Genomic DNA, 9,368 nt, shown 5'->3' with positions numbered 1-9,368 from the left:
CATCACAGCAATGTGCAAGCCTCCTTCCCTGGCAGGGGTGGTGACGGGGCTTGCATAGCATTGGCTGGAAATGAAGTCTGAGTCTCTGGCATGGAAAGTGAGGATTCTACCTTTACTGCCCCATGGATACATCACACTGTGACATTCTTTTAGACAGGCAAAGAATAGTAAATCAGGTATTTACAGTGTGGCAAATACTTTGAAGGAACAATTAGGTACTCTTTTTATGACTATGTTGGAAGACTGGGAAAAATAGCAAAATACCTCAATGCAAAAACAAAATAAAATTACTATCCGTCTCCCAAACAACAACAACAAAACAATTTAGGATTTACCCTGTCAACATTTTAATTAGCTAATATTTCTTTCCTCATCTTCCTCCAGGTACATTTTGAATGCTTTAAAATTCAGATCAACCAAACTTGAACCAAATGGACATTTTTCCCATGTTGCCTGACCTCCCAGAACAGGTGGTGCCTGGGAAGGAACTGAATGAGTGAGCAATCCATTTCCATCTATGTTAGGAACTTCACAAGGGACGAAGCCCCAGTGTAGGCTCTAGTCGTGCTTTTCTCTGCTAAGGCCTTTGCAAACCAGACTGCCTTTTATTTTAATCTTTCAAATTGAAGTCAGGCCTCCAAGTCCCTCCAGCTCTAACTTTCTAAGTTTCTAGAAGCTGAGTTAGATGTGGCACAAAGCAGCAAATAAAGGGATGATTGTGCTGACATGTTATTTCATTGTGATAAATATGAAGGGGCTTAAAAATATTCATGGAAAAATTCTTTGTTCTACAAACTTTTGTTTGCTCTTTTAACTGTTTCTGCATGTGCAATTCAGTGACATTAATTATGACCATCATGTTGTTTAACTACCACCATGGTCTGTTTCCAGATATTTCCATCACCCTACAGAAGTTCAATGGCCCCTAACAATGAGCCCACCTCCTCCCTCCTCAGCACTAGTCTGTCCCTACAGGTTGTGAGTTACCATTGAGTTGACTCTGACGCAGGCACATCTGTGTGTTCAGGGTAGAAGTGCTTCACAGCAGCAGATCCCCAGGACTGTCTTCCAATGTGCCTCTGGCTGGTGTTCAGACCGCTAGCCATTCAGTCAGTAGCGGAGCTATTAACTGTCTGATTCACCCAGAGACTCCTTTCCTCCCCTGGAAACCACTAATAAACTTTGGTCTCTGCATATTGCCCTTGGAGCTGAAGGAACTCCAGGTCCATTCAGAATGCTTTAACTAATGCCATAACTACCCTCCATTGTATCATTAAAGTCCTTTCTGAAACCCTAAAGGCCCAAAATATTAAGACTTGAAAAATATAAATGTCAACTCCTCATTTTCAGTGACAAAATCAAACAAAAACAAACTTTAGCTTTCTTCTGGGGGGTGGGGGTGGGGGACACCCCTCTAATTTTTTGTGTAAAAGAATTCTTAAAGATAGATGATTCTGTGTTTTTCTAAAGTCTCAGTGTTTTATTTTTATGGCCAACATGCCTCTGCAGGGTTTATTTGCTTATAATTCGTTTGCATCCATCTCAGATGACTTTCTTGACCATTTCTTAAATGAACCTTTTTACTTATGGCTGCAGGGCTAAGTCCTGGTGTGGCGCTGTGGGTTAATGCGCCATACTGCAAAGGTGTTTGAACTGCAAGATCGGCGGTTCAAGCTCACCAGCAGCTCCTCAGAAACTCTATGCAGGGTCGCTATGTGTCGGAACCGACTAGACGCACTTAACAACAACAACAGGGCTAAGGTGAAGCTGTAGGCTATGCACTGGAATGCTAATTGCAAGGTCAGTAGTTTAAATCCAGCAGCTTGTCCACGGGAGAAATATTTACTGCCTTGGAAACCTATAGGGTTGCTATGAGTCAGAATCGACTTGATGGCATTGAGTTTGATTTGGTTTAGTTTTTGATACTCAACAGGAAGGACTTTTTCTTCTGCTTCCATGTATGACCAGCAGAGGGCACCCGAAGAGCAGCCCAGCGCCTTTGTGACAGGATTGAAAATTGCATTTTTTTACTGTAGCTTCTTCCAGTTGATGGAAGCAAAGAACGAGATTGTTGTTGTTGTTGGTAAGCACCATCAAGTCAGTTCTGACCCACAGCAACCCATATAGGGTTTCCAAGGAGCGGCTAGTGAACTTGAACCGTCGACCTTGCTGATCAAATCAACTTTGCACTCCAGCGCATTAATCCACGTTGCCACACCAGGACTTATTAAAGAACGAGAGGTAGTCCCAATTTATGATGAACTACACTTTATGATAAACTGCATTTACAACAGCCTTTTTTTTTTTTTGTACATCTTGTTATTGGTAATATGTACTAAACACCATGTTGCAGTGTATAATTTGCTTAAATTGTCATTTTCATGCCAACCCTCCAAAGACAAATAAAGATAGGATTTATAAAAATACTAACAGGCAATAATAATTAAAACTTGAAAAAAAAAGGGGGGGGGGAAATGGGATTTTAACTTAAGTCAGAATCAATTTATGATGAAACTCTATTGTAAATTGGGGATTACTTGTAGGTTCCCCCAGGTTGAAGGGAGTCCCAACCTAGCTTTAATTACAGTTAATTGGGGGTACTGGAAGTGGAGCGATGGTGTAAATGGCTATTGTGAATCCCAAGGAAACTGAAGGAATGTAGCCTTATGATCCAGGTCTTAGACTAAATCTTTTTTCCCTACTAAAAAAACTATAAAAACCATTGTTGGATGGGTCAAAGAAAATTGTTTTAATTTTCTTGATATTTTGTATACTTTTGATGAGTGTGCTACAAATAAAAGTGACACTATTTATTAACTTGACCTTTTTTCCCCTGCCATTTTAATATTTTTTCCATATATAATATATACCTCAAGTACAAGGGCATTGTTTGTTGTTGTTAGGTGCCATCGAGTTAATACATATTCTATACCCTCAGAGAAAATGGTAAAGATATGTAAGTCAATAATTCAATGTCATTGGTTAATTTTTTCTTTTGCATTATCAGTTCAACCTTTGTAGATTGGTTGCTTGGACTTTTGAGTCATTTGTACATACTATGAATGGGTATTGTATTTGTCCATACATTTTGATTAATGGAGCTTCCCAAGGGCTCACAACTTGTTCTACTAGCTGCTGTCATGGTTCTTTTAGAAAATAGAAGGTGCCCAGAAGCCCAAATTCTGTGACTGGTCATCTACATTTTCTGTGTCATTACATACTGAAGTTTGTGGAAAAGAAAGTGTGTATCTTTAGGGTGAAGCCAGGAAATCCTAAACCATTCCTAGAGACTTCAAGGGCTAGGAAAGCTCCCCTTTGCCTTCTAACAGCACCCAGTTTAAAATTGTCATTGTTAGACCCAGTCCGTGGACCAACTGCATCAGCAATAACTGCGGGCCTGTTAGAAATGCAGCGTCTCAGTTTTCACATACTGAATCACAATTTGCATTTTAACTAGGTGGTTTGAAAAGCAAGGATTCCTAACCTGAGATTCATAGATAGAATTGAAGACCTTGGCTTTCTCTGATCTCTAACTAAAATTCAGCATTTCCTGCAATTTGAATGTGGACAACACCACATAAATGTTAGCTGTACCTTTGACTGTGTTACTGATGGAAATCACAGATATTTTCATTACCGATTTTGCAGGAAAATTATTTAGGCCCTGTACTGCTACCACCACCAGTTGCTGCCAAGTCAATTCCAATTCATCGTGAGCCCATGTGTTTTATAGTAGACTTGTGCCTCAATAGGGTTTTCAATGGCTGATGTTTTGGAAACCGATAACCTGGACTCTTATTTTCAAACTTTTTGTTATGAATAGAGTGAAGGTTTACAGACAAGATGATCAATTTTACATTGATCAAATCATACACTTTGTGTCATCTCAATGATTACAATCCCCTCCCTGCAACAACAGTTATCCTGCTTCCTCCCTTGCGACTCCTAGTTCCAGTCTACCTTTTTTCTCACCCATTCTCAAATGTATCCATAGGTAAATGTTGCCCTTTTGATTTTGAATGGCCATTCCTTGGTGAGCATACTTTACTAATGCCGTCCCCTCACATGCTTATCTATTGCTTGGCTGAAAATTGGGTCATGAGAGTGAGTTCCCTTCTAGACCTGAAGGATGGTTGGGGACCATAGTTTTGGGCTCCTTCAGTTTCTTTCTGAGCAATAAGCCTGGTCTTAAAAAAAAAAATTCTTTTGACTTTTGTTCCACATTTTCTCCTGCTCTATCCATGACCTTCTAACGTGATCCCTTTCAGAGCAGTGGGTAGTGGTAACTGGGCACCATCTAGTTCTTCTGGTCTCAGAGTCATGGAGACTGATTTTCACATGTTCCATTAGTATGTTGGACTAATTGATTCCAAGCATCTTCAATTCTCATCATTCTTCTTTCTTCCTTACATGGAGAGACCATGTAAGGAAGCTGCTGTAAAATGAAGCTTAATTGTTTTAATTTGGTCCATGGGTTGGGAGAACAGAGGCTCCAGGGTTTTGATGATGCTGCCTCTGTGGCTGGAGAGCAAGGTTCAGGCAGAAGGTGTGCAGAGAGCAGGGGAATGTTGAAGGTCCTTCACAGGTTGTGGGGCTCCACAGGCTCTTCCTAGTTGTGCTTGAGAGTGAGCCTCTCAAAGAGGTATTGGCCCAGTCCTGCCTGGGGACTGGCCATCCTGCAGAGGTTGGTCAAGTGGTCGCCCATCTTCTTGATAATTTTCACCTCTTCATCGAGGAAATGGTTCTCCAGAAAGTCACAGAGGTGGGGGTCTGTGTGGGTAGCACCCATGGCATGCAGATCCAGAAGAGACTGGTTCTTCTCCAGGGCCAGGTCTGCTTCCATGATGCCAGGGTTCTTCCCCACTCATCTTGGGACAGCTTCTGTACATCCTGGAAGAGTGTGCAACCACTACACTGGTTTTGCAGTTTCAAGTGACGCTCACCACCCTCGCGCTTCTCCTTCGCCAACTCACGGAAGAAGTGTCCCATACCTTCCAAAGCCACATCATTGTGATTGAAATAGAAGCCCAGAGAGAGGAAGGTGTAAGAGGCCTGCAGATGCAGATTAACCAGATGGTTGATGCCGGTCTCCGCTTCAGCGGAATGATCCTGATGGATCTGAGAGCTTATGGTTGGTCAAAGATTTGGAGCTAACCACACACATATACACACACAAACGGTGTTTAGCTGGTCTGATAACAGGGAATGGTCATGAAGATGGATGTGGAAAAGAGATTGCACCTAAAGAAGTGGTTAGAGGTGGCCTGAAGCTGGAGGTGGGGGAGTCCCTGGATCTGTTCCATCCAAACACTGTTAAAGCAAGATGCAGACAGATCCACGGGACCCCAGCACAAAGCTTCACACTGAAGTAAGATGTAGAACATTGTCTTTATGGACTATGGTATGCCAATTGGCTCAGAAACTATGGTCCTGAGCCCCCAGGCTCAGCAAACCATTGCTTTAAGATGTTTGATAATATCTAAGAAGTTTTCATCATTTTGCCCACTGTATATACTCCACCTCATTTACAGTTGTAGTTGCAGGAAAGGTACAAATATCCTCTTTCGAACTCTTCCTCCCATAACCATTCAGCCTTTGTCTCTGTCCATGTATTTACCAGCAGAACACTGTTGTTCCAAAGTTGTGTGCATAACACTATTTACCTCTATCCCCTTTAGCATGCATATATTACCCTGTGTCTTCACCTGTCTTTATCATTCTTCCCTCACAGATTTAAAGCCTCAGAAACCCTTTACAGGTTTTCTATGAGTTGGAATTGACTCATTGGCACTTAACAACAGCCTCTAGTCTGTGAATTATTCTCCCTTCATTCCCACCCCAGTAACCATCAAAGACTGTCTCTTTAGTATGATAATCTTTTCTTGTGTTTTTCAATAGTGGTTTCATACAATATTTTCCTTTTGTGATTGACTAATTTCACTCAGCATAATGTCCTGCGGGCTCATCCATGTTATGTGTTTCACAGATTATTTGTTATTCTTCAATGTTTCATTGTTTGCATGTACCAAAGACTCTTTATCCATTCTTCCATTGATGGGCACTTAGGCTGTCTCCATTATCTTATTATTGTGACTAGTGCTGTGATGAACATTGGTGCTCATATATCACCTCGTGTCCTGGCTCTTACTTCTTGTAGATATATACCAAGTAGAGGAATTGCTGGTAGTATAGTGGTTACAAATTGGACTGTGAACTGCAAGGTCAGCAGTTCAAAACTACCAGCTTGTTCCGTGGGAGAAAGATGAGGCTTTCTACTCCTGTAAAGATTTACAGCCTCAGAAATCCTGTACAGGGTCACTAAGAGTTGGAACCGACTCCATGGCACATAACCAGGGTACTTCTATGTCCAGCTTTCTGAGGAAGCACCATATGGTTTTCCACAGTGGTTGACCAACTTATAGTTCCACCTGCAATGTAGGAAGGTCCCAGTCTCTCCACACTCTCACCAGCATTTATTGTTTTCTGTTTTTAAAAAAATTTTGCTATTAATGCTGGTGTGAGATAAGATCTCATTTTGTTTGGATTTGTTTATATGCTCTTAATTATGTTGAGGAATTTCCATTCTATTTCTATTTTGAGTGTTTTTATCAGGAATGGATGTTGGATTTTGTTAAATGTTTTTTCTGCATCAATTGATATGATCATGTGGTTCTTTTCCTTTGTTTTATTTGTGTGGTGGATTAGATTGTTTTTCTACTACTGAATCATCCTTGCATCCCTGAATAAATCTCACTTGGTCATGATATATTATTTTTTTTTTAGATATTGTTGAATTTTATTGGCTAGGATTTTTGTTTTTGAGAATTTTTGCATCTATGTTCATGAGGGATGTTTTCTTTTTCAGTGATGTCTTTGTCTGGTTTTGGTATAAGGGTTATCCTCGCTTCATAAAATGTATTCAGGAGTTTTCCATCCTTCTCTATGTTCTAGAATAGTTTGAGTAGAATTGGTGTCAGCTCTTTTCTGAAAGTTTGGTAGAATTCACCAATAAATAAAGGCATCTGGACCCATACTTTTTTTGTTAGGAGTTTTAAAATTTCCTGATAAATTTCTTCTTTTGTTATAGTTCTGTTTAAGTTTACTACTTTACTCTGTGTTATTTACATATTGTCCATTTCTGAAACCTTAGTATTAACCTTTTATATACCTATTTGCAGAGTCCTGGTGTGGCACTGTAGGAACATGCATTGGACTGCAAGCCTGTTTGAATCTCAAGGTCAGCAGTTCAAACTCACCAGGAACTCCTCAGAAACCCTATACAGAGTCTCTATGAGAGGAACTAACTAAATGGCACTTAACAACAACAACAAATAACTATTTACAGGATTTGTATTGTCTTCAATCCTTTATGTACTTTGTTTGATTGCTCTTGTAGTGATTTCCAGAATTCTTCCTCATTTTCCTCGACCTTTCTGTCAATCATTTGAAGGTATCATTCTCTTGAATTCTTTTTCAGGTAGTTCCAATGCCTTTTTCCCTCAAACATGTTTTCTGGCTCTACCTCTTTGTCACCTTTTTGAGTCACTCTATCTTGTTTTTTCATGTGAACAGAAATTGCTGCTGTTGAGAGATTATGTTGTTGTATTTGCATTCACAGAGAACTTCCAGAGGTTCAAGCCAGATTCAGAAGAGGCCGTGGAACAAGGGATATCATTGTTGATGTCTGATGGATCTTGGCTGAAAGCAGAGAATATAAAAAGATGTTTACCTGTGCTTTATTGACTATGCAAAGGCTTTTGATTGTGTGGATCATGACAAGCTATGGACAACATTGCGAACTATGAGTATTCCAGAAAAACACTTAATTGTGCTCATGAGGAATCTGTATCTGGACCAAGAGGTCGAACAGAACATGGGAACACTGGATGGTTTAAAATTAAGAAGGTGTACGACAGGGTTGTATTCTTTCACCATACTTATTCAACCTGTATGATGAGCAAATAGCCCAAGAAGCTGGGTTCTATGAAGGAAAACATGGCATCAGGATTGGAGGAAGACTCATTAACAACCTGTGATATGCAGATGATACAATCTTGCTTGCTGAATGTGAAGAGGACTTAAGACATTTACTGATGAAGATCAAAGAGCATAGCCTTTGGTATTAATTGCATCTCAATATAAAGAAAATAAAAATCCTCACCACTGGACCAGAAACAACATTCTTATCAACGGAGAAAAGATTGACGTTGTCAAGGACTTTATTCTTCTCAGATCAACAATTAACACTCGCAGAAGCAGCAGTCAGGTGATCAAATGACGTATTATATTTGGCAAATCTTCTGCACAAGAGCTTTTTTAAAGTGTTGAAGAGCAAAGATATCAGCTTGAGGACTAAGGTGTGCCTGACCCAAGCCATGGTTTTCCAATAACCTCATATGCATGTGAAAGCTGGACAGTGAATAAGGAAGACCATAGAGGAATTGATGCTTTTGAGTTATGGTGTTAGAGGAGAATATTAAAAGTGTCATGGGCTGCCATAGAACCAACAGATCTGTTTTAGAAGAAGTGCAGCCAGAGTGCTCCTTGGAGTCCAGGATGGCCAAACTTTGTCTCTCATACTTTGGACATATTGTCAGTAGGGACCAGTCACTGGAGAAAGACTTCATGTTTGGTAAGGTGGAGAATCAGAGAAAAAGAGGAAGACTCCCAGTGAGATGGATTGACCAAGTGGCAGCATCAGTGGGCTCAAGCTTGGCAACAATAGTGAGGTTGGCCCAGGATTGGGCAGTGTTTCGTTCTGCTGTGCATAAGGTAGCTTTGAGTTGGCACTGACTTGATGGCACTTAACAACAGCAACAATTTTGTATTAAGTTGATGATCGTACGTTGGTGTATTCTTAGGCACTCACCAACTGACTCCTGGTAGATGTGATCAGAAGATGAGCTTGTCTACCATTCTTTTTTCACTTTTTCATGCAGTTCAGGTCTAGATGGCTTTAACTGATGTTGGTGGTTGACATTGATTTGGTTTATAGTAGCTGGTATTGACTGTTGCCCAAAGGGTGGAGCCATGGAAGGTACGATTGTGCTTGGGATGTATGAATGCAGTTGCTGTCTCCTGATTAGGCAAGAAAAGAAACACACCAGAGGGAAGGAAAACAAACACTCAACAACAACAAAAAGAGAAAATAGTGAAGAAAAGAAAAAAAGAAAGTGATAGACAGAAAAAGAACACAAAAACCGAAGAGAGAAAGGAAGGAGAGGACAATAATATAAAAATAAGAATACTAAGAGAGAGAAAACTAAAAAAAGAAAGTAAAATAATTGAATACAGTTAGGGAGAGGAGAGACTAAAAGGGAAAGAGGCTAGAGAGTAGTTAAAAAAAAAAAAAAAAAAAAAAAAAAAAA

At 40.1% G+C, this 9,368-nt stretch overlaps 1 pseudogene; it reads right to left on the bottom strand.

The window, feature by feature from the left end:
* Positions 1–4,609: 4,609 nt before the first annotated feature.
* LOC102815597 overlaps positions 4,610–9,368 on the bottom strand; it is a 16,539-nt pseudogene continuing 11,780 nt past the window's right edge.

The sequence above is a fragment of the Chrysochloris asiatica genome, unplaced genomic scaffold (genome assembly GCF_000296735.1).
Source record: "Chrysochloris asiatica unplaced genomic scaffold, ChrAsi1.0 scaffold00107, whole genome shotgun sequence".
In the NCBI taxonomy this organism is placed as follows: Eukaryota; Metazoa; Chordata; class Mammalia; order Afrosoricida; family Chrysochloridae; genus Chrysochloris; species Chrysochloris asiatica.
This window is presented reverse-complemented; position numbering and strand designations above follow the sequence as displayed.